This window comes from Peromyscus maniculatus, chromosome 16 (genome assembly GCF_049852395.1).
Source record: "Peromyscus maniculatus bairdii isolate BWxNUB_F1_BW_parent chromosome 16, HU_Pman_BW_mat_3.1, whole genome shotgun sequence".
NCBI classification, from domain to species: Eukaryota; Metazoa; Chordata; class Mammalia; order Rodentia; family Cricetidae; genus Peromyscus; species Peromyscus maniculatus.
Genome location: NC_134867.1, coordinates 62,914,283 through 62,941,698, shown reverse-complemented (window position 1 = coordinate 62,941,698; position 27,416 = coordinate 62,914,283).

Below are 27,416 nucleotides of genomic sequence, written 5' to 3'. Positions count from 1 at the left end.
GTTGAAAATTCTTACACCAGAAATTGTATTACTAACTTGAAAACTACCGTTACGTTTCTGGAGCCAATAAGGGTTCCTTTCTGTAGCATCATTGTAGAGGTCAGTCTCTCGGGCATTTGCTGTCTCAGTTGGACAGCATCTATGTTCTCATCCTTCCAGGTTGAGGATGTAAAAAGTTGGGTTTTTGGTAGTTTGGGAATCTTTTGGAGAAAGTTTCTGGGCTTTATTTATAATGAATGTGTATCAGTCAAACTGTAGGCTCTCCCTCTGTTTCCCACTGTATTACCCTCGGACTAGCAGTCCTCAGACGAGCATCTCTCTAGATGCATAATTTAACATATTTCAAAATAGGGCATGGAAACAGAGTGCAGCTGAGTTAGACCTTTCCATGCTCATCTCCCAAGAACTGCTATGCCCTGACATCTCTCCCTGGGAAACAGAGTTAACCTCTTCCTGGTCAGCTTCACTGTCCACAGGAATCTGTTGTATTCATCATGAAAAGTGAATTAACACAGACAACATTGGACCGAATCCCCCAGCTCTCCAGCTAGCCATACCCAACCAGCTGTACATTGGAGGAAAACTAACCCTGGAAATCTATAATCATCTGGGTACGGTAATGTCACATGACAGTGACTGTGTTGACCTCTGACCTCACAACGGAATACTTCAAGTCTTATCATCTAGCTCACAATCTCCTTTGGATACCTTAGAAAATTGGGGTGGTCTCATATTGCTGCTGTGCTACAGGTCCCTAACAGTCAGAGCTGATGTCACTTAGCTGGTAAAGAGTTTGCCCAGCGTGAGTGAAGTTAGTCAGCCCAGCACTTGGAAGATTGGTAGACAAGAGGATCAGAAGCTCCATAATGATGCTGAGGTCAGCCTGGGGCTGCATGAGATCCTTGGTGGGGGGAAGAGAGGGGAAGGGGAAGGACAAAGTGAAACACAGAACTGAAATCCATACAACATAGAGGGCTTAGCCAAGAGAATGCTGGACTCGAGGTCACAGAGCAGTCATCTAAGGCCTTAGCCCCACATTCCTGCTCTAGAAGAATCCTCATCGTCCCCCGCTTACCCCTGCTCTATGTTCTCATGGTTAATTTTCTCTTCTGTCATACCATTTCCAATGTGGAAAATAGGATGTCGGAATTCATTTTTCAACTGACGTAAGGTAAGATGCTGTAGTACTTGGAAACGGCTCTATAGAATGGTAGGACCATGATGCTAAGATGTCAGGCAGCAAATTACGCTTTTCTGTTCCAAGGAAAAATCTAAATATTTTCCTCATAGCAACATCTCTGTGGTGAAGAACACCATGATGACATCCACCCAGAACTCAGTGTGAGAATCCCTTGGAGACACTTGCTCAGGTATACTGGGATCTCAGAAGCAAAGCTGCCAGGACATGCTGGGACATCTCACAGAACCAAGAACAAGATTCACAGTCCTTGACAGGGACACTCTGCTTACAGCACACTCAGAGTCCCAACCTACCAGGAACAGTGAGGTGACATGGGAAGGCCTTCCCAGATTTACCTGGGAACGAGGGTGGGAAGAAGGCCTTGCGCTATGTGGCCCTAGTTTCCTGAGAGAACACTGAGGATGCTTGTTTGCATGGGAAGCAAATGAAACCCATGGCATGGCTGCTCCCATTGAGGATCTGAATAACAGGAGTAGAAACAAGCCTCTTAGTAGAAGAGACAGAATTGAAAAAAAAAAAAAGTATCTTTTGCCATAACCAGCTGTCACTTCATATCAATCATTCTTAGCCCAACTACTTTGGCACCTTCCATTCCCAAGGCCTAACTGTCAGCTAGCTAACTAACCTTGGGATATTGTCCATTGTTGAGATTTAAGACATGTTTTTAATTTTCTAATAAGTAGGCTGGATCCTGACCAATGTTTTCTCCTCTAAATTTTAACACAGAAGCAGTGTTTGGAGTGGGGTCAGCCCTTACTCTCATGGCCATGATGAAATGGGGGCAGGAGAGAGCACTCCAGCACTCCCTGGATGCCGTGGCATTCAAGGGACGGTGATACGAACAGGCTTCACATTCTACCAGGGATCAAGTGGTACTGTGAGAATCAAGGATAGGACACCAAAAGCTGCAAGTACTCTTGATTTCTCTTTGATTCTAGAAGCTATGATCTGTGTTAACCCAGATAAGAATGTATTGAAGACTGGGGAGGTGGAACGCATAAGGTCCTGAAGTCACATCTCCAGTCCTATTTAAAATAGCCTGCCACGGTTGCCCAGGTGCCTGTGACTCCAGAATTGGGTGGGAATGGGGACAGGAGGATCACTGAGATTTGCTTCCTTTCTCTGTGTTCAATGAGACACCCTGTATTAAGGGAATGGGGTGAAGAGGGTTAGGGGAAGAGACCCACGTCCTCCTCCAGCCTCTGAACAGACATGGGCTCATCTCTCCTGCACAGATGTGGTCTCACACCACACCCGCCCACGCGCACATACACACTAAAGAGTTCTCCAGTGTTCTGTCTGTTAGCCAAATGAGATATTCTCCTATTTTCACTGTTATGTTCATCAAGGTATAACTTACATAAAGTCAAATGTGCACAGCTGGTGTTTGGCTCTTAATGTTTACTTATAGGCATACCTACATTCCCAGCACCCACACCAATGTAGAGAACTCATCAGTGATTCAGAAAGTCCCTGGCGCTGCCTCTCACTGCAGGTTTGGAGCATGCACTCTTGTGTACAGCCCACATCTCTTCCGTTTCGTTGCCAAGGAGGAGCCCACTACAGCAGGTCTATAGCTTCCCTACTGAGAGAGACATTTGAGGGTTTCCATTCTGTGTTATTCTGAATTAAGCTACGTGGACATTCTTATGCCTATGTGTTTATTCCTCCTGAGCATACGTCCCTAAAAATGGATATAACGCCACGTGTAATTTAACATTCTTCTCAATTGTTGTCATTTTTGAGAGCATTTGCCACATGTTATACTCCTAGCACCCAGGCATGAAAATTCCAGCAATGCTGTGTCCTAGCAGTTTGTGTTATACATGTTGCTGTTGGTTTAGGTGTTACAGAAGAGGCATGAAGATGGTCCATTATGACCGCCCCTGCTATTTTGACTTCAAAACACTGACTACATTATTTAGTGCATGAAACTGCATGCCTCTGGAATTTTTAACACAATTTAAAATTTTATTTTGAAGTCTCTGCAAATCCAAGTACCTCACAGAGGAGAAGCAACCATGCCCTTTGCTAGCTGCCCAGGCACTGTCCAGGCACTGCCCAGCTCACCTCGTCCTCACTTCTGTTGGGTTACTTTGATGGCTTCTTTCATAACCACAGTGAAAATCTTGTGTTCAGTTGGATCCTCAGTTTAATTATTAGCGGTTACACCACAATATAGAAGGTAGATCTTGCTAAAATACAACTTACTTATCCTCTTTTGCTTACCATTAGTGTTTATAATTATTGGATTCTTCAGTAGTTTTAATTATTTTTTAGTTTTAATGTTCTAAAATCTCTATTTCCTCTAATATTACATAATATTGACACCAATGTTATGTAAATATGCTGTATGTCCACGTAACAGAAGTGAGAGTCATCTGAGAGGAGGGAACCTCAACTGATAAAATGCCTCTATCAGATCTGACGACAGGCCATTTTCTTAATTGGTGATTGATGGGGGAAGGCCCAGACCTTTGTGGTGGTCCTGGGTTCTATAACAAAGTAAACCATCAGGAATAAGCCAGTAAGCAGCATCCCTCCATGGCCTCTGCATCGGCTCCTGCCCCCAGGTTCCTGCTTGAGTCCCTGCCTTGATTTCCTTCCATGATGAACAGTGCTGTGAAAGTGTAAGCCAAATAAGCTCTTTCCTCCCCAAGTTGCTTTTGGTCATGGTGCTTCATCACTGCCCTAGTAACTTAAACTATGACATGTGCCCAATATTTCTTAGATCCTCCCTTCTCCCTTCATTATCCCTTTACCAGGTGTAAATCTTCCTTTTTGTTGTGGAGACAGCAGTGCCAGTGAGTCTCGCAACCACAGTTAAGTCTGTTTGGAGCATCCCCAACTCTTAATGTGCAAAACCAAATAAGAATAGTAGGGTTCACATAGCAATTATTATATATATATAAAAAAAGATCAACTCAAGGACCAATAGAATGCTGACGCTACACATTCCCTATTTTTTTCTAGCTCCCTGCTGCCCTGCAGTAACCTTCCTGATAGGAGGTCAGTGGCTTGAATTCCCGACACCTGTTCCGATGTGCTCTGTCCCAATACACAATTGTGGTTTTGTTTATCTTTTGTTTTCTTCTTTTCCTTTTATGGTGGTTACTGTTTTAGTAATTGTGATTTGGGGAGACTATCAGAGCTGGATGTGGAGCACAAGGCTGCAATCTCAGAACCCTAGAGGTTGAGACAATTGAACTCGTGGTTTGAGGGCAGCCTTTGTAACAGAGCTGAATTCTGTCCCCAAAGAAACAAAGTCAGTCCCTCCCTGGAAACCCACTGTCCACATCAGTGATTCAGGTAGGTAATCTTCAGTCTCTTCACATCTTCTAATCCAAATTCTTCAGTCTCATCCCTGTAGAAGACTGCCTTGATGGACCTGTCTTCCTTTTCTCTGTCCATTCCCCATAGACTCCACAGAACCTCATGGAAGACCCATCTTTCCCACCTCTTGTGGGCCCTCTTAGGCTCCCACAAGTCTAGCCCATTTCTATTCCAGTATGTTAGTTCTCAATACCTAGAAACAAGTTCTACTGAGATTCCCAGTGGCCACAGCTGGCAGGGATTCAGAAGCACTCCTTACCTGAAAAGCCACAAACATCACACAATATGCAAGGGAAAGGAGGAGAAAGCCGAGTCAAAAGCACAGAAAATATCTTCAACAAAATCACAGAAGAAAATGTCCCTACCCTAAAGAAAGAGGTATCTGTCAATATATAAGAAATATATAGAACACCAAAGAGGTTGAATCAGAAAAAGAAATCCCCCATGACACATAATAATCAAAACACTAAATATACAGAACAAAGAAAGAATATTAAAAGCTGCAAGGGAAAAAGACAAAGTAACATAGATAGGCAAACCTATTAGAATTACATCTGACTTTTCAGTAGAGACTCTGAAAGCCAGAGGAACCGAGATAGATGCTACACAAACTCTAAGAGAACACATATGCTAACCCAGACTATTATACTCAGCAAAATTTTAATTATAGTAGATGGAGCATAAAAGAAATTCCATGATAAAACCAAATTTAAGCAGTACCTATCTATAAATTCAGCTCTACAAAAGGAGCCAGAATACTTTCACCCTAAAAGGCTAACCACACCCAAGAAAACACAAGGAATAAATAATCTCAGATTAGCAGATCAAAAGTGGAGGACCCAGACCACAACAACAAAATAATGGGAATCAACAATCGCTGCTAATTCATGTGTCTCCACATTAGTGGACTCAATTCCCTGATAAAAAGACACAGACTAAGGGATTGAATAATAAAAACAAGGTCCACTTTTCTACTATATCCAAGAGACACACTTTAACATCAAGGATAGGTACACCTTCAGGGCAAAAGGATGGAAAAGATCTTCAGAGAAAATGAACCCAAGGAACAAGCCAGTGCTAGCCATTTTAATACCTGACAAAAGAGACTTTGAATTAAAGAAACAAGGAAGGACCCTATATACTCATCACAGGAAAAAATCCAACAAGAGGATATTACAACTCTAAACACTTATGCACCAAACACAGAGGCACATAAATTTGTAACAGAAACATCATTACAGCTAAAATTTCATATTGACCCTCACACAGTGATAGTGACCTCAAAACCCAACTCTCAGCAATAGATCTGTCATCAAAACAAAAACTAAAAAGAAATGCTGGAGCTAAATGACATCCTAAACCAAATGGACCTGACAGATATTTACAAAACATTTCACCCAAGCACAAAAAGAATATACCTTCCTCTCGGAAGCTTGTGGAACTTTACATGTAATTAATTGGTCACATACATGGACACAAAGCAAGTCTCAACAGATACAAGAAAATTGAAAGAAAGCATTGCATCCTTTTGGCCACCATGGATTGAAGCTGAATATCAACAACATCAAGAGAAAGCTTACAAAATTATGGGAACTGAACAACTCGCTATTGAATGAATAATAGGTCAATCAGAAATAAAAAAAAATCTGAATTGAATGGAAATAAAAACACAACATACTCAAATTTATGGGACAGTGGGATACCAGGAAACTCTCACAGCTAATGAACACTTTCAGCAATGTAGCACGATATAGGACTAATACACAAAATAACTAGCCTTCCTATATACATATGACAAATGGACTGAGAAAGAAATTAGGGAAGCCAGGTGGTGGTAGCGCACGCCTGTAATCCCAGCATTTGGGAGGCAGGCGGATCTCTGTGAGTTCGAGGCCAGCCTGGGCTACAGAGTGAGTTCCAGGAAAGGTGCAGAGCTACACAGAGAAACCCTGTCTCAAAAAACCAAAAAAAAAAAAAAAAAAAAAAAAAAAGAAATTAGGGAAACAGCATCTTTCACAATAGCCACCAAAAAATCTTGCTTAATTAGAATTACTCCAAGTAGAACACTTGAAAGATATCAGAAGATGGAAAGATCTCTCATGCTCATGGATTGGTGGGATTAATATAGTAAAAAATGCCCATCCCACAAAAATCTCTACAGATTCAATGTGACTCTGTCAGAACTCCCACAAAAGGCCAGGTGGTGGTGGCGGCACATGCCTTTAACCCCAGCACTCAGGAAGCAGAGGCTGGTGGATTTCTGTGAATTCGAAGCCAGCCTGGTCTACAAAGTGAGTTCCAGGACAGGCTCAAAAGCTACACAGAGAAAACCTGTCTTGAAAAACAAAAACACATAACAAAAAACAACAACAACAACAAAAACTCCCACAAATTCTCCACAGAACATGAGAGGACAATTTTCAACTTTATATGGAAAAACAAAAAACAGAATAGCACCATTTTTTACCTCAAATTGTACTACAGAGCTATAGTAATAAAAACAACATGGTATTAGCATAAGGAAGGGACATGTTAATCAATGGCATTAACTTGAGACCCAGACATAAATCCACACAACTATGGATACCTGATTTTTTTTAATTAAATAAAAAAGCTAGAAATACAAACTGGAAAAAAACCCATCTTCAATGAATGGTGCTGGTCAAACTTTATATCTGTATGTACAAGAATGCAAATAGAACCACACTTATGACCCTGCACAAATTCAACTCCAAATGGACCAAAGACAACAACATAAGGCTAGATATATACTGAATCTGATAGAGAAAGTGGGAATAGTCTTGAACTCAGCAGCACAGAAAAGACTCTCTGAAAAGAACATAGGCACCAAGAAAAACAATTAATATATGGGTCCTCATGAACCTGAAAAGCTGCTGTGTGGTGAAGGGAACCCTCATTTTGGCAAAGCAGCAGCCTGCAAAATGGGAAAAGATTTTTACCAACTATATATCTGATAGATAGCTAATACCTAAAATATATAAAGAACTCAAAAACTTAACATCAAGAAAACAAATAGAGGAAGTCCCAAAAAGAAGAAAAACAAATGCCCGAAGTGCTCTTAACCATACTTAGCTATCAGGGAAATGTGAATCAAAACTACTCTGAGATTTTTGTCTTACACTATCCAGAATGGCCAAGATCAATAAAACAAATGCTGACAAGGCTTTGGAGTAACCTGAATCCTCCCCCATTGCTGTTGGGAGTACAAACCTGTATAGCTACTATGTCAATCATGGTGGGGATTCCTAAGGAAACTGGGCATAGCTCTACCTGAAGATTCAGCTATACCATTCTTGGGCACATACACAAAGGACTCTATATCCTACTACAGGGACGCTTGTATGTTCATTGCTGCTCTATTCAAATAGCCAGTAATTGGAAACAGTCTAGATGTTCATCGATGGATGAAGAAAGCATGGTACATTTAATACAATGGAATGTTCCTCAGCTGCTAAAAAAAAGTGAAATTTGCAGTTAAATGGATGGAGCTAGAAAAAAAATCATACTACGGTAGTACAGACCCTAAATGACAAATATGACATGTATTCGTTTATATGTGATGTTAGCAGCTAGGTCTCTGATAAGCAGGCTACCCTCCATATAACCACAGAGGGCAGGTGTAGAGTAAGGGATTGGGAAGAAGGGAGGGGTCTCGTATGAAAGAGAATGGTGATAGATAGGGATAGGTGGACAAGGGGGGCTGGAACAGGGGAGAGGAGGGGAGAGAAGGTAAGGGAGGAAATACAGGTAGGACGGTATGGAAATCTAATACAGTAGAAGTTTCCTAAAATATATGAAGGCAACATAAATTAAATCACCAAATAACAGGTGAGACTGAGCCCCAACTGGACATCTCCTGTCACCAAATGAAGCTTCATTACTGGGAACGAGTTACATTTAATTGAGTTGTTAACCAAAGGGGTCCCATGGGAACCTCTGAACAACCCAGGCTGTTCCTGAGGCTCTGTAGGTTGCTTTCCACAAAATGAGGGAAAGCTCCTAGTGCTGAAGACAACACCTGTACAACTTATTGGACACAGAGAAGTCGAGATGATGTCTACTTTGAGCCTTCACTTCTCGTAGCCACTGTTCTCAGTCCTGCAGGGTCTCTGAATGCTACCAAAGGAGAGGGGCACAGGTCAAACCAGCTACAAACCCTTGGATCTGCAGTTGAGACCTTCATGTAAGACGTGCTAGTGCAATAGTGGCACAAACTTGTGGGAGTCACCAACGAGTATCTGATTTAAGGCCCACCCCATAAGGTGGAACCTATCATTGCTTGGGTGGTCAAGAACCTGAGAATCAATAGGCCAGTGACCTACGGGAAAACCAAATACTACTGTTCTGCTAAAGTAACATTGTGACAAAATGATTGCTAAGGACATTCCACTCATTGACATTACACTCATAGATCAGTGTCTTGCTCAGCCATGGTGAGAGGCGCTTTCTCCTATGGCAGTTGGGAATAAATACAAAGACCCACAGCTGGACATTGTGCAGAGAGTGAGGACCTTTGAGTACTTAGTTCTAATGGAATGTCTCCGTAAATTCCCTCTCTTCGTGGCTCAGGTAACCCTGCAGAAGAGAAGGTAGAATCAGAGGTGTTTTAGGATACCAAGGAAACAAGGCCTTCTAAACACAGCAGGACTGACACTCATAGGAACCCACAGAGACTATGGTCGCATGCACAAGGCCTACATAAGTCTGGGCCTGATGGGTTCCCAGTGCTGAGAAGAGAAAGGGACAAAAGCCCACAATCTCTAATCCAGAAGCTTGCAATTGAGAACTTAGTTTTCTCCAACAGAGTCTCACTGGGGGATACAAACACACTTAAGGGCAGGCAGCATGCCCAAGAGTAGATAGTCAACAGAAAACGAATGGAGTGGCATTTGAGGAGGTTCTTTATGTAATAATACTTTGTCTGGACATTTTTTTTTTTTTGTCTCATCTTGTAGGTCCTTTTTGTACATATTGTGGCTTCTGGTTTTGTGTTTCATGGGATTTCTCTGTGTGTCTCTGCATCTCTATATATGTTTCTAGAGCATTTCCTTTAACTTTACTTTGTTTTTTTTTATTTTGTCCTATTCTGGTTTATCTAATTTTGTTATGATTATTTTTAGATGGATGGTGAGATAGATCTTTTGTACATTGTGTAAAGATGTGTCTCTGTTTTACTTCATCTGCCTTAGTCATCTTCTGCTTGGTTTCATAAAGAGCTGAATGGCCAATAGATAGGCAGGAGAGGATAGGTGGAACTTCTCAGGAAAGATAGGAACTTTGGGAAAGAATCTAAGGCACAGGAGATTCGCCAGCCAGATGTGGAGGAAGATGGATATACAGTACTGAGGAAAGGTAACAAACAAGCCCTCTGGCAAAAATGTAGATTAATATAAATGGGTTAATTTAAGTTTTAAGAGCTAGTTGGGAACAAGCCTAAGCTAGGGCCAAGCTTTCATAATTGATTTAAAAAATCTGCATGTCATTGTTAGGGAGCTGGAGTTACAAAGAAAAAGCTGATACAGCTGTGTGTTTGTATCCCAGTGAGAGAGAGAGAGGGAGAGGGAGAGGGAGAGAGAGAGAGAGAGAGAGAGGTGTTGATGTGGGTGGGTGGGGAGGGCAGAGGCAAGAGTTAGAGAAAGAAAACCATAATCAGCACATATTGTATTAAAATACCTGTTCTCAACTAAAAAGAAAATGAAATCTTTCCAGTCTCACAGCAGGTCAGTTTTGGAGAATGTTCTAGATCTCCTAGAAAAGAATTTGTATTCTAAATTTAGAGATGCAGTGATTTGCACATGTCAACTAGAACAAGTTTGTTAATCTTATTGTTTAAATTGTCAATGGATTTACTAATTTCTGTCCAAAAATTTGATATGTTACAGACTGAAATAAATTGAAATCTTTTACTATGAATTATGGATTTTTCTTTTGATGTATTTCAAAGGAACATTAGAAGTACGTAAATTAAGAATAACCGTGCTTTCCTAGTCGACCCTTTCATCATTTTGCAAGGTCACTTTTTACCACTCATGATGCTTCCTGCTTGAAAATCATTTGTGATATCCATGAACTGTGTAGACTCTTGATAGTTTCACAGTATGTGTCTTGGGACCTTCAACCTTTCTATGCTTTTGCATTAAGGTTTATTTCTTAGGTCAGCAGATAGGTGTGCCCTGATTTTGTAAACCCAGTGAGCTGTACTTGTCTTCCTTCAGACTTCCTCTTCTCGATCATACTCAGGAAGCTCTGACCTCATTAAGTGTCCGATGTGGTAGAGTTTGTGTCTCAGTCAACAAATGAAGCAAGCTGTTAGAGTTGAGTCCAGATGATTGAACCGGGGTAATAACTGTCATACCTCCCACAAGTACATCTGTATCTGTGAAATTGGCCACATCTCGGGTTCCTGCCTCCGCTATGCTCCACCCTGAGGACCTGTTCACAGTTCTTCTGTCACACTATAATGAGATGCCCTGCTGCTAGACAGTATCCCATTCAAGCTATCTGCCCCAGGGAAGTGGTCACAAGATTTTGGACACAGGATGCAAGCTGCTTCTAAAGACAAGAAAGAGATGCACCAAACAAACACACATCCAAATTTATGAAAGAAACACTACTCCAGCTAAAAGTACATAGAGCTCCCACACAGTGATAGTGGGTGACTTCAGCATCTCATTCACACCAGTGACAGGGCATCAAGACAAACACTTAGGGTTTTTTTTTTTTTTTTTTTTTTTTTTTTGGTTTTTCGAGACAGGGTTTCTCTGTGTAGCTTTGCGCCTTTCCTGGAACTCACTTGGTAGCCCAGGCTGGCCTCGAGTGCTGGGATTAAAGGCATGCGCCACCACTGCCCGGCAAACACTTAGGGTTTTAAGACGGCGTTTCATCAGGGCTCCAGCATCTGTCTGAAATATCAGAACCCTTTCCTTCATCAAATTATGCCCCATCCTTCATAGTAGAAAGCTCGAAAGGCAGAATGCAACTGGAGTCATCTTTCATCCACCCACGTGATTTAATTTTGCATTTTATTTTAGTGATATTAGCTAAATAATAAATAAGTTCTATCAGGGCTGTGCTGATGGCTCCCTGGTTCTCAGACCCTTACTTAAGCTGAAATCTATGCTTGCCTTTTCCTATCTGTAATTATTCAAGTGTACTCCAGGAAGAATCCATCCCACGGCTTGTCCTCATCATCACCCCTATGGTGGTCAAGCGAAGCAGCCACTTAGGGTCCCACAGGGATTGCAGTGGATCTCACCTCACCACAGTCACCACAGTCACCACAGAGAACAAGCCGGTTAACTATGATGCCAGTGTATGCCACAGCTTCCGGGCTCCTCGTTCCCACCTGCAGAGTCTGGTTCTGTGCTCAGGCCTGAGGAATAGAACTATTTCGGAAATACTGTCTTTTTATCTTCTGTTTATTTGGTGTGTGTGTGTGTGTGTGTGTGTGTGTGTGTGTGTGTACATACATGTGTGTACATGTGCCAAGGCATATTTGTGAAGGTAGAGGACAACTTAGAGTAGTCAGCTCTCCCCTTCCGTCATGTAAGTCTAAGGATTGAACTCAGGTCCTCAGACCAGTCAGCAGGCACCTTTATGCACTGAACTACTTGTTAAGCACTGAAATATTGCCATGATAGGACAATATTATGGGATGCTTTTTGATGCTTATTCTGCTGTAGTAGGGATCCAGAAAGCGAGGAGAGCTTCCTGCTCCTGAAGAAGACCAGAGTTTTATCCCCGGCATAGATGCTCACAAACATCTGTCCCTCCAGCTCCCGGATGTGTAACACCCACTTCAGCCACCTATGGAAATGACACACATGTGGCACACACTCATACAGATATGCACACATACATAAAAAAAAAGATAAAAGAAAAGTCTTCCAAAAGTAAAGCACCCTAATGCCACAATGACACATGGATCTAGAAGAGTTGGATAGAGGAGGTGAGTGTATATTAGCAGGTTATTGCCGCTGCAATAAATGCTAGCCCCAAATGAATGCTGCTTAAAAATAAGGGGGTGCGAGTTTTCTAAAAGGAATATTTTTTAAGATTACTTAATAGCTGTGAATTCTGTATATCTAAGTATATCTTTGATAGACAGGGGAAAAAGTAATAGAACAGAAATAAAAACAAACATTCCTTAGTCATGATACAAACTATAATGCAGATCTGTTCAGCACTGGCAGATCACATAGAGAAAAGGACAGACTGAGATGTCAGACTTTAGTGTGTGGCTGAGAGTTCAATTCTACGGAGAGAAATCGGAGGAGAGATGGGTCGAGTCACAGTTAACTTATTATGCAGGTATCACACTGGTAACATTGGCTCTCTCAGTGCATATCACTGTCATGTTTATAAACCCCACTTGTTACAACACAGCACATGGTTCTAAAAGAAGTAACCTGGGAAACAATGTGATACAGGAACTATGTATGTCATATTAGTTACTTTTCTAGTTGCTCTGAGAAATATTTGATAGAAATACCTCAAGAGAGGACAGGCTAATTTTATTCTGGCTCTGTTTCATTTCATCAGGGTAGGCATGGCATAGCAGAGTTCTGAGGAGTGGAAGCCTGTAGAAAAGGCTCTTCATAGCTGACTGAATCAGGGAGCAGAGGGCTGGGCTATCACCTTCAAGACTAAGACACTCACTTTCTTCATCCGAGTTCTACTTCTTAAAGGGACCCCTCCCCCCCATTTAGAGACCAAATGCTCAAACACAGGAGCCCATGCAGGATACTTTGTACATATAAATACACATATTGCAAATCTTTGTGCAAAAACCAAGCACAGTTTAGACTATTTGTACCAATTTCTTGGCGAGCGTGCGTGCACACCAGTGAATTAATAGGTGATCAAGTTTAAGAAGCTGTAATAGTATCTGGAGTGATGTCTCAGTTAGGAAAGTGCCTGCTGCAGAAGCCTGAGGACCTGAGTTCAGATCCTCCCCACACCCTCTACTTACACTGTCGCAGAAGCTCTGGGGTGAGTGAGACAAGCGGATAGGTCACTGGGCTCATTGACCAGCCAGTCTAACTGATGGGTGATGTCCAGATTCAGTGAGAGTCCCTGTCTCAGGGAACTGAAGAAGGTGCTCAACATTGATGTCTAATGTAGCTAGAGTTTTCCTGCCTTGCCCACAGTCGGGACAAATCTCTGTCACCCGCCAGTCCCACAGCCGCTCAGACCCAACCAAGTAAACACAGAGACTTATATTGCTTACAAACTGTATGGCCATGGCAGGCTTCTTGCTAACTGTTCTTATAGCTTAAATTAACCCATTTCCACAAATCTATACCTTGCCATGTGGCTTACCAGCATCTTCACATGCTGCTTGTCCTGGTGGCAGCTGGCAGTGACTCCTTCCACCTTCCTGTTCTTTCTTTTCTCCTCTCTGTTAGTCCTGCCTATACTTCCTGCCTAGCCACTGGCCAATCAGTGTTTTATTTATTGACCAACCAGAGTAATTTGACATACAGACCATACCACAGCAGTCTAACATTCACAAGCACCTACCACGTGTGTGCACACCAACGTTAACAGGTACATGCAGCACACACACAGAGTTAGACAGACAGAAAGACAGGAGAGACAGACAGGAGGAGAGAGAGATGGGGAAAGAGACTGGAGAGAGGAAGGAAAGGGAGAGAGAGGAGAGGAGGAGGAGGGGGAATCCTAAGGAGACATTTATTATGGAGTGGTATAGCGGTAGCAGTCCTAGGAGCTGGCACACACACTAAAACTCCTTCACTGAAACTCTCAAAGTGTAGGTTGTGGTCATTGCACAGCACTGGCTTAGGAACTGAATGTCTTACCTTCTCTTCTCCTTCGATCTACTTTTGTAGATCTGGCAAGCCAAATACACTGAATGCACAAAGCTAACATGCGAATCAGATACAGTGTTATATGTGAGGGCACTTGGCAGATTACAAAGCAGTCTGGGTTTATTGCATGGCTATTAAGAAATCCAATTTTATTGCCTAATTTAAACAAGGCAATTGCTTTAGAAAGAGTTCTCCTTTATAACGTTAATTCATTTTAGCGTAAGGAAAACAAGGGCATAATATGAATATTCTTACTAATCAATTTGTAAGTAAATTACAGATAAGCTTAACATGTTAATAAAATAATAAATAGCTGGCAGAGACTAGCAGCAGCGGAAAGAGATGTATGTGTGTCTGGACGGAAAACTTCGAATATGTGCAATGAAAAGAAATAGACGGGCCTCTTCACTTTCTCCAGAACTGCAGGGAGTCTTGTTTGTACAAACTCATGTTTAACATTCCATGTTGCTTGTTTCCTCCCCATGTGAATAGAAGCCTCTAGAAGTTCCGATAGAAAGGAACGGAGGTAATCTCCAGGCATTTACGCTATGGACTTCACTGGCCTTGGCTCCTTCCCGTGTGCTTTTCAGATGATAATGTTAAATTTGTAATAATAAAAAAATCAAAAAAGCTTGAAGTTTACAGCCTGACTTCCTCTGGTACGCATGCCAGTGAGCATCCGTTCTTCAGAAGCCAGGTTGAGAAAGATGGTGGCGCTTCTGAAGTGTCATGTTTGTTTGGCTACCAAAAAGATCTGGAGACTAAACTTCTGCCCCATGAGGGTCACAGCCTGAGGGCTTAATATTCTTGCAGGGCTGCATGGTAACCTTCAGGGACTCGGTCATATTAAGCTCTGCAGTAATGTGCCAGTTCTTCCTTAAATTTCTCCTGAGGGTGGGCTGTGGGCTGGTTATTATCTCATCTCGATTTCCAAACCGCCCTCCCTGTCCACACAGCCAGTGGAATTCACAGTACAACACACACACACACACACACACACACACACACACACACACACACACACACACACTGTGATGAGGCTTTTCCACTCCGATGGAGTTTCCATCGAACATTAAAGTCTGTGATGATTGCAATCTACAGCTTGGCACCTCTTCAAAACTGCTTCCTCGTCATCTACTAACAGAGCCTCTGGACTGCAGAGCAGGCTCAGCAGCCCAGAGCGTGTGGGGCTCTCGTAGAGGACCTGGGTGTAGTTCTCAGCACCCACACTGGGAAGTTCACAACCACCTGTAACTCCAATTTCAGGGTTTGGGGCATCCTCCTCTAACTTCTGAAAATGTGTGCAGACAGGTGGTGGCCATAGATACACTCAGGCATACATACAATAAAATTAAACCTTTAAAATCGTGGGCTCAGCCTGACAAGCTGAGTTTGATCCTTGGAACCACAGAAGGGAAGGAAAAATTGCCTCCTGAAAGTTGTCCTCTGACCTCCACATACACACCACAGTATTATAGTATGCCATGTCCCTTCTACAATCAATAAATGTTAAAAAGTAAAAATAAAAATGATGGCACACACCTTTAATCCCTGCATTCAGGAGGCAGAGACAGGTGGATCTCTATGAGTTTAAGGCTAGCCTGGTCTACAGAGTGAGATCTAGGACAGGCACCAAAGCTACACAGAGAAGCCCTGTTTTGAAACCCCTACCCCCAAAGGGATATTATTTCTCTTTGCATAATACAGGTAACTGCATATAATGGGAGGACTTTTGGGGAATGTTTCCAGTTAATCATCAACATTTGCCACAAACGGTTACCTCTAATGGGGAGCCCCGAGGGTGAGACACTCCCAGTATGATCAGACACACTGGACTATCAGGAAATGGAGTCAGTAATAGAGAGCACAGTGCAGATGACATGATGGGCGGAGAGCTGTGCATCAGCACACAGCATGAAATATTGTAGAATGTTCCAGTGAGACTCGGAGAAGAGACTGCTGTGTGAGGAGAGGGACAACTTTACCCATCTTGACTATTTTCAGTTAAAAGTGTATCTGTCAGTCACATCCACGGGTGTTCGTTTTATAGCTACATAACTGTACTTCCTGCTAAAAGTTTGGCAAATGTGGTCCTCGCCTTGAACACTTAGTCTCCATGTGAAATTGTGATGAACGGTAATGTGCAATTCAGTGGCTTATATGGATAGACTTCTAAGTTAACTCTTCATTAAGTTGTAGAGAATCATTGAGATGCAGTGTGAATTCTGTTCCATACACATTTGTAGTGACCCCATGTCCTAGGGACTAAGCCAGACAAGGCACAGTGATCGATAGTTCAAAGCTTTCAACGAGACCTTTCCTCTGTGTTCAAGCTGCTTGGGAAGACATAAAAGAACCATGGTCGTATGTCTGCCTTTGGAGTGAAACTATCACGTGTTCTCCTGATGGTTAATTGTAGTCTAACCTGCAATGTCTTTCCCATATTACTAAATAAAAATAGTTCCTAAAACCATGAAATAGTTACAACAGCAGACAAGTTAGAGGCCAAAGATGTCAATGCGTGTATAGGCAAATTGAGAGTGAACGCATGCTGAAAGGCCATGGCTGAGTGCTTAGTGTCCAGCCCTGCATGCCATTGTATTTCTATTGCAATTTTTTTTTTACCAGAAAAGAATGAAAATGAGGCATGTGAGTGTTGCTTCTAACACACCTCAGGCTGCCATAGGAATGGTTAGTAACTAGAGAAACGCCATGCTCTGTGGATGGGCAACTGCAGTCAGTGTGGACAGCCCAAAGAGCGCTCTGTACCACAGAAACCAACCCCCTTCCCAGTCATCATATGAAGATGAAAAAGAAGAGGAGAAAAGGGACTGGAGAAACAGCTCCCTTGGTAAAAGGCTCACCTTGTAGGTATGGGGACATGAGTTCAATTCCCAGGACCCACATAAAAAGCCTGGCACAGAAGGTAGCATGCTTATAATCCCAGCAATGAGGATGCAAAGACATATGGGTTCCTGGAGCTTGTTGATCTTAGTGGTCAAGCTCCAGGCTCATAATAGACCCTGTCTCAAAAGGAGGTGGATGGTGTTTCCAAGGCTAACAACCAAGGTTGTTCTTATCTCTCCACATGTATGTGCACACAAGAGCACATACACCCATACACACACACACACACACACACACACACACGAATAAGGAGATAAACTCTAAAGGGAATTTCATTTCAAGCAAGCATACGGTGTATTGAGGAATGTTCAGGTTGTGAAAACTCGATCCTTTGATCAACACCTCAGTGAATTTTCAATTGTCTTTTTCATTAAACAGCAGTGAGCTAATGAGAATGGTTACACTGCAGAAGGAAATTTTAATCAGGATGGAACCAGGTCTTTGTCTTAACAAATGCTGTGTAGTGCGTTTCTATCTGAAGGGACAGAAAAGGAATATTCAGGACAAAAAAAAATTAAGAAACTAGACTACTAAGGGCTTAGGTGAAAATTATGGGTTGATAGTTAAGTTCAAGACTTTCTTGGTGCATTACACCAAGAGACCAAAGCCTGGGCATAGGCCTCTGCTTCCCAGAGCCACCTCCTAATTAACAGCTGTGTGTGGTAATGAGTTTTGAGAGTCACTTGACTGGACACAAAGCACTCAGATTGCATTACTGGGTATAGCTAGGAGGATGTTCCTAGACTCTAGACAAGATGAACATATAAATTATCAGACTTAGGATAGTGAGCCTCTCCCATGTGTGTGGTGGTTTTGCAGTCAGTTGGCTGCCTCAGTGAAATAAAAATCAGAGGAAGAAGGAATCACCCTTGTTTTCTTGCCTCTCTGCTTAAGGTGAGACATCTCATCTTCCCTGTCCTTCAGACTCAGGTTTTACACCATTGGGTCCCCTGATTTTCAGAACCTTAAAGTCATGCTGAAATTCACTACTTGCTTTCCCTGGTCTCCATACTATAATGATCAGACCTCTAAGCTCTACAGTCCCCTAAATCTCCTGCATCACATTTGATATACGTACGAGACAATGTGCACAAGCAATCAAATGCTCACATACACTCCCACACTTTGATTCCTCTGGAGGACCCTGACTAGTACAGAATTTGCCATCAAGAGTGGTTCTAGAGGAACATTTTTTTAAAGAAGGGTTTTCTGAGTTAGTTGTGGGGTTGGAAATTGGTTATCTAATCTTATTAGGCATAAAGATGCCAGCATCTTTATTTCTAGCAGCAAAGATGCATGGATAGTCTATGGCCTGAGTAACTTTTGAAGATACTGAACTCTCCACATTGGATGTTCCTGATCAACCATCAGGAAAAGACAAGGGGTTAAGTGAACATGTAAATCACACTTGCAAACATTTTTGAAAAACAATAAAATATAGAGACATTTTCTGGTTGTTCCTAAACCAGATGGCACAGTAAAAGACAAGAATGGGAGTCTGAAATTTGAATCCCAGCTCAAGTGCTACAGACAGGGCCTAGAAGCTTGCATGCATATATGTCCTGTTGCTCTTAGTACTGCTGCAAATCACAGGAAGAACCAGCAAATAGTTCAGTTACATGGTAATCTGAATTCCAAATCTCACAAGCTATCTGTTATTGAAGTAACAGGTTTTACTGAGAAAAAAATCAAAGATGTAGACTCTAATGTGATGGGAACAAATGAGAAAACCCCACTGAAGCTGTAGATGTTAATTCTAGCAGAAGCAGCTTCCAGTACCCCACACTTTCCTCCATCAATAAAGGGAGCTTTTTTTTTTAACTAGAATAGCTGCACATTGGGGGAGAGAAATAATCAGATGCAGCAGTGACTGTTGGCCAGTGGCCCTGAAGAATACCCATCTGGGGTACCCACACTCTCACTATAAACAATGAGTCAGAGTAAGAGTGTATAGAGGTCTGGAGATCTAGGGAGATGTCATGGCCAGTTTATCTACAGTGTGAGCTGTGTGCAAACCTTCCTGTGATCATTTCTCAGTTCTGGCATGCTTAATTGGGATGATCTCACAGTGTCTCCTGTTCCTGTGGAATGAGGGCTGTTACATTGGGAAAGCCCACATAAAGCAACTTGCCCTGCCTCTATCTGGGTAAACAGCTAATTAAGGTGAAGGACTCTATCATCAAAAACTTGAAAGATGAAGGGCTGTAGATGTAACCAACCGTCTTATTAAATAAGAAACACAGAACCAATGCAAAAGAGAAAGCCAAGAGATCAGAGCTCAGCACTAAAACCTTACCCTTCCCCCTGCGGTACTCCTACCTCTCTGAAAGAGACCTACTTCCTGTGTGTTTGTCTTTAATATAGTCTTTCTATTCTGCCTTTTCATTGGTTGTAAACCCAAACCCATGACTGCCTCATCACTGCCTGTAAGTACAGCCCTCCAGGTCTTAAAGGCATATGTCTCCAATGCTGACTATATCCCTGAATACACAGAGACTTACCTAGCTCTGCCTACCAAGTGCTGGGATTATAAGCGTACACCACCACCACCCTTTTCTCCTATGGCTTGCTAATAGCTCTGACCCCCGGGCAACTTTATTTATTAGCATACAATTAAAATCACATTTCAGTACAAATAAAACACCACCATACAGGGCTGTAGGTTCCCATCACATACCTTCAACACTCTGACACTTGGCCTCTGCAGAAGACAGAGGGGTTTTAGGGAGTGACTGTGGCTTATGATGAGGCAGGCCCAACTCTAGTTATTAAACCCAGTGTATTCTCGGATAAATGACAGAACACAACCATGAATTTAACATTAAAGACCCTCCAGTGACTCTGGATAACTACACCCTTTTGTTCTGAAATAATCAACTTGCCTCTTCACTTATGTGAAGTAACGGTGGCTCCTGAATGGAGCATCTTCTTCTGAGCCCCTTGAGTATTTCATGTCATTATTCAGTATACATAGACAGAAGGCTCGCAGAACTCGTGATGACCACGATGACCATGTGGGTAGCACATTTCAGTGGTAGCCGCAATTGCAGTGGTTGTTACAAAAACAATGTGGGAAGAGAATAAGGAGGTTCGGAGAAAAACACACACCTGCCTTCCCCTTCCTGGTATAATGATGGGCAGATGCTATGGCAGATCCTCCTGGAGTTCACGGAACTCCATGTTATATGCAAACATGGAACAGATAACATACTACAACCCATTCTTGTGTTTTTCTTTCGGGAGGTTCTGGTACATGTTTCTTTTGTTTCCTGTCTTCCTTAAAATCATCTGGACATATTCTGAAGGAAACAACACCTCTGACACATCATTTGGCACATTTCTCCCAACTTATGTTTCCTTAACTGTTGGTATTTGGGAGGCACCAGTTAGCTTTACTTTTAATTTCTCAATATAGTCTCAGGAGAGAAAATCTTTTGGTCTGACTCACGTAGGTTTAATGACCACAACGATATCAATTCATGAAACTAAAGGGCCTGGAGTATCTTTAGTGTGGGACTGCAGGGCATTCATAGGAGGAGTTGTGATGCCAGCTCACCATGGGCTTCCCAGGGGATTCTGAAACATCAGACACATGATTGGAATAGAGAGGACTCAGTCCCAGGCCCTGCCATTTATTTGCCTCGTGAGCCTAGACTTTGATTATTTCACCTGCAAATGAGTGGGCTCAAAGATGCTTAAGGCAGCATTATTTCATGAATGTATTTCACACAGAGGATCACTCATTTTCTCTCTTTCAAAGTAATTCTTCTACAGATGGTTTTCTGTAGCTCTTCACAGCATATAATTTTCTTTACTAAGGCACTCTGATTGTTGAGTCAAGATATAACGTTGACTTATTCAAGTATATAAACCTATTCAAAACACATATGTGTTGGAAATTAAGATTCGCTGCCTTTACATTTAAAATGTCCTTACGTTTCTAAGGCAGCACAGGCCTTAGGTTTATGGTGGGTAATCTATATCAACCTGATTCCTCTGGAAAATAAGATTAGAAAAACCATGTCAAAACAGGACTTAATCTTGCCCAAATAGAAGCTTTCAGGACCACCCCACATGCATGCTCTTGGTGATGGTGGGGATTCATGAATTTTGTGCTAAGAGGGTACACCCTTCAGTACCAAGGTCTGAACTCATAAGTGACACCCTACTGCATTTGGAAGTTTACTGTAGTCTATAAGGGGATTTAAAAGCAGCCAGCCTCATTTAACTTCCCATTACTCATCTATACTTGTGGAGAAAAGTGGTACAACACACATAGATAAATATTTTTCACTCATTAGAGACTGACTTTCCAGATAGCCCTTTAAACCATTTAAGGACAAGAGTGAATTAGAAAAGACTATGAGGTTTTTTACTTCCCGAGGGTCTCCTCAGGAACAAGGCTGAGACAACTTCATCCGTGGTGGTCATTATTTATGCAGTTACACATTGTGCCTGCTAGGAATCCCAAGCTGTCAAGAATCAGCATGCTGCACCTACATTGAATACCACCCCAGCTGCTCACAGGAGCTTTTGTATGACATATCAGCTGAGAGAAGGTGTGTGGGGGAAAAACACTGCTGAATACAACACCTTGGATCATAATACTACTCACTCCTGAGCCAAATTAATGTGATCTACCTCTCCCACATCAAGGCAGTCCTGGGAGCCAGACTTTTAAGAAAGCACCATGGGTGGAAAGAATTGAAAGGGGCAGCATTGCCCAGCCACAGACAGACTGCAGTCTAATAGGCCCAACAAAGATATTTGAATATCTAAAGCTGAATCCCCCATATATAAATGTATACTTATATATACTCACACATTTATATAGAGACCTCATGCAGCTGTATCTAAATTTACTTTTTATAGTTATCAATGCAGAAAGACACTTGAATGTTTTCAAGACACTGAATATTTGCAGGACATGACTAGGCAGAAAACTCCTGGAGGAGCGAGCAGGTCTTTGGGGCAGTCATTCTCCTCACTCACACCCCTGGTTTACAATCAGCTGCAGTGAGGATGAGAATTCTCTAGATACTGGGGCAGCCTCCTTCCATGGCTTGGGGGCCAAATGAAGTCAGAGTTCAACCAAGAGTGAAGGGCTACCACTCCAGCACCTCCACTGGATTTGCTTATTCTGATTCCCCCAAAGCCAATATGAGTTTGGAGTAAAAAAAAAAAAAATCAATTCAAACTCCCAGAAGATTAAAAAACTGGCTGTCCTTACCTTTGTTGCCTGACAGGAACACAAGACACTTCATGGGAGAGGGGTAGACATTAAAGGTACCCATGTAAATTTTCATACATAAAGACAGCATGCACGAAGACAGAGCTGAGCTCAATATACTACAAAGAAAAGACTGTAAAGACAGATAAAGAATATATGTAAGGATAGTCAGTATTTCCGAATATTAAAAGGCATGGTAAAAGCCTCAGTACAACAGAGATGCCTGTACGTCACCATCAGAGTGGAACTGCTAAGATGAAAGGTACAAGCCACCCTCTCCTGTCCAGAGCCCACGAGAAGTGTCACGTGGATTAGCACCAACAGCTCAAGGCCAGAAAGGCTGAAAAAAATAAATAAATAAAAAGCCCAGTTTCCCAGAGCCAGCAGACCAGGGCCAGCCTAAGAGCGAGACTGGTCCCAGAGATCAAGAACCACCTCGAAATTCCGTGGGGAGCTCAGCAATGAATTGAGCGTAGAAACAATCTGTTGGGAGAAATTGTGTGCACAGCTCTTCTGTGAGAACTGAAGTCACACATAGACCTTGAGGTTGAACATGGAGCACTGAGCCATGGAGAGGCCGCAGTACTGGAGGCTCCATAGCAGACAGATAGCTGGACAACCAACAGCTGTAGATCAGTGGTTTGTGATGAGAAGCTCCAGTGTGCCAGCTTTTCCCATCTTCCTTGCGTGCCGGGCATGCCTTAAAACAATGGGTCTCAAGAGTGAGAGGGCAGAGGAGGGGACTTGGGAAGGACAGGCTTTAATAAGAGTGGGAGGGGGGAAAGAGAGACTGATGGGGTGTGCACAGTCTAAATACATCATATACATGTATGAAATTGACAGAACAAATTTAAAAATATAAGACAAAGAACAGAGATAAAAATCATCAACACAACAAAATTCCCAAGTTAGAAATACTAGACAGAGATGTGAGGACTCTTGAAGTTGATAATTGCTGTATTTAATTATTTTATGTGTGTGTGTGTTTGCCTGCATGTAAGTGCACCGCATGCATTCACTGACCATGGAGACCAGAAGAAAATATCTAGAATTACAGGCAGCCCAGTTGTGACCCATCATGTGGATGCTTGGAACCAAACCTGGGTCCTCCAGAAGAGTAGCCAATGCTCTTAACTTCAGAGCCATCTCTCCAGATCCTAGTAATTGTTTTAAAAAGCCTAGTAGGAGTCATGAACAATAAGCATGAAGAGTAGGAGAAACATCCTTGAAGAAACAGAAAATTCTATAAAGGACAAGAACAAAGTAGCCAGGTGGCAGGGTGGCTAAGTGCACTAAACCACCAGACTCAAAGCAAAGAAGGACGTTAAAAAGCCAGAAATAAAACAGGAGCAGTGATGACAGTTTCTTTCCTTAGACCCAGCAGCAGTCTACAAACAGCTGAAGAATCAACCAGCTCAAGAGAGGCCAGTGAACAGCATCCACAATTCAGCAATGTAAGCAGCAAAACCAAATGCTTGCATCAAAGTGAAGATAATCAGATATGAAAAGAAAATGCTAAAAAATAAAAGAAGAATTTTATAATCCATAGCACATCTGAAATTATGAAAATCAGAAGACAGTGCACTCAATAAATTTAAGATTAAGAAAATATAAAGTTTTATCAACTAGCCTTCCTTTTACTTAGTGAAAATATGACCAAATTTGCAGAAACAATTCCAGCAAGAAGAGAATGAATAAGACAATACAGTCATTAATTTGTGAATAAATACATGAGGTAAAGCCATATGCTGAAGTAAACTTGAGACTTAACCATTAAAGTAGCTTTCATAACAGAGAGAGAAGGGGGAGGGAGAGAGAGGGAGAGAGAATCTAAATATATTTTACACACAAGCAGTAAGGTTTGTGATTGTTCTGACATGCCATTCAGGACAGGCAACACTATCATAAAGCCATCAAAAGCACACTGCACAGCCTGGGAGTTCAAGTGGAAATGAAAAGGACTTCAGAGCTTTGACAGGCAGAGCGACGGCCCTCCACATACACCCACTTCCCAACCACTGAAACACATAAGTGATCTCTCTATACCAGAGGGAACTCTGCCAGTGTTGTAGTTGAGACGTTTAGATTTCTCTGGATGGTCTGTATGGGCATCCTGTAAACGGCGCCTGTGTTAAGGACATAGGACTCAGAGTCTGAGGAACACTCTCCATAATGAAAGAAATAGAGACTGATGTAGGCATGAACCTAAGAGCTGAGAAATGTCCCTAGAAGCCTGAAGAAGTGGGGACTGTGCTGTCCCCTGGGGAAGTGACCCCTCTGATGGTATCCTAACTGGATGTGCCTGAAACTTAGGAGCTCCAAATCTGTTCCAACGAATGAGACCAAATATAAAAGTTTCATCAGAACATGGAACTTGACAGCAGCTGTAAAAGGGACTGGAAAAGCTTCTGTATATCAGTATGTGATTTAACATGACTCTAAATATGTATAAAATGGACACTCATTAAAAGGGTTACCATGTTTAATAAAGTAATATCACAATGACTATAATTTAAGAAAGGCATGAGAGAAGACATCCGAGGAAAATAGTGTCACCAGAAGGGACAGTCCCTTCCCACTGGTCACATGATCATGTAATTTCTGGACATAAGTACACATGAGTCCAACTAAAGAGCTCTGAAATATGAAACAAAACTGAGAAGACCCCAAATAGAAGGTGAACACACTCACAGTTTCAATGGAGGCTTTCAATGCTTGTTCCTAGTTAAATGATATCTATTTAAAAGTCAACATGTCAGTACGTACAAAGATTAGAGAAAGCTATTAGTCATGGTATCAGTTACATGTGTAGAACTCTAGGTTACATACAACAGTGCAGCTTTTCTTATAGGCCACATGGAATATTCACAAGAAAGACCACATCTATTCTATCACATAGATGCTAATATATGAAATGATTTTAATACCTTGCCAAGTATATTCTGTAAGTGAAGAATTTGAAAAATATTTTTAAAATTATCAACCACCAATCAAAACATAAGTCATGAATCAAAGCAATAAGGAAATTATGTATTTTTAATTGGGTGAAAAATTAAAAAATCCGTACCCAAAATAATATAGAGCAAAGTATATGCTTTGAAGTTAATTTATTGCTTCATAACTAACATAAAAATGACAACTATTAAAAAGTGATGATCAAGGGCCTGAGATGCCTCAGCAGTTAAAATTGCTTACTGCTTTTGCTGGGGGCCTGACTTCAATTCCCAGCACTAATGTGGTGCCTCACTAGCACGTGTTACTCCAGTTCTGGGGCATCCGACACCCTCTTTTGACCATGGGCACTGGGATAAACATAAGGTCCATGAGGCCAAAGGTGCAGATCAAATAGATAAACTACTTGAAAAACAGTTTGCCAAAATTTGGTAAATGTGCAAGAGAAAAGTTGAATATCTTTACATTAATTTAAACTATTAACAACATCAAAAAAGAGAAAAACTTCTAATTAAAAAAATCAAACCACTTTGGGCACCTATGGCATCACTGTTTGTTTCTCTGAAGTGTTCATGAGGAGAAAGCCAACTAGTTCCAGGGAACATTCAGGAAAGACACTAAATTGTTGAAGAAAGGAAAACTCCAAAGCTGTAACTATACAGAGAAAACCACAGACCTCTATGTTTCATAAACATAAATGTAAGCAGGTTTCATAAGCTATAAGAAAATAACCGGGCATGGTGGCATGCACCTATGATCCCAGCTCTTAAGAGGCACAAGCAGCAAGATTGTCAGGACTGCAGATTGAGACTTGCCAGCTAGCTAATGGAGGATTCACACTCCCCAATCTCTGACTTTCTCACGAGCTCCCATGGTGGAGGCTGACTGAGTTCAGCCATGGACCTGTGTGTTTGAAAAGTGGTTAGTTGATTCAGAGTGGTGAGTGTTCGCATCTCAACACTGAAGACTAGAAATCTTTGTTAGGAAAATGTAAATTCTATTTCCCTGCCACAGGTAGATTGTAAAGAGCAAGGGACGGCTGTACTCCAGAGAGGTAAGGAGAGTAGGAACGATCAGGAAGGAAACAAAGCAAGGCCAATGCCTTCTGGAAGGGAAACCCGTATTCTTTCATTGATGTGCTAAATGGAGCTGAGCAGAGAAATAAGCTAACATCTACCCCAGCTGCAACTACATACACTCTATATCTATTTTTATATACAAATATATATTATATTTTATATATTCATTTGCTAAATGGAGCTTAGCAGAGAAATAAGCTAGCATCTACTGGGCAGCAATTACATACACTCTATATCTATTGCTATATACAAATAAACATATAAAATATAATATATATGTATAAATATAGCACACACATACATACATCTCCCTGCAAACCTCCCACACTGGGAATCTGCTCACAAGGAGGTAACTTACTACTCAAAATGCCTCATTTCCAGAACATGTCACTCAGACCATTTCCCTGTGAACACGTCATCCTAGTGAGGATAAGGGAGGTGGTCCATACATTTTAATTTGGTATTCCAAGCAAGGATCCATTAGCAGGTACAACATTGGTTTTCTGCATAAATCATGCACTTTCAGTCATAAAATGTTTAACTCTGTTTTTCAACTCTAATCAAAAAGAGATTTTAGTTTTGATTTTTTTTTTAATCTCAGAGCTTATTAAATTTTATCTTAGTCCATGGGACTATTGTCAACTCAATATATTCTTCATTATATTCTAACATCTGTCAAAGCTCTCTGCTAATACTGTGTATTTTGCTTTTTTTTGTTCTTCTTTAGATGTGTGCATGTGTGTATGCATGTGTACGGTATGGTGCATAGCTGCATGTTTACAGATGCAGGTGTTGGGGGTGCAGAAGCCTAAGACTGATAGAAGGAATCTTATTCTACTGCTCTCCAATTTATTATTTTTGAG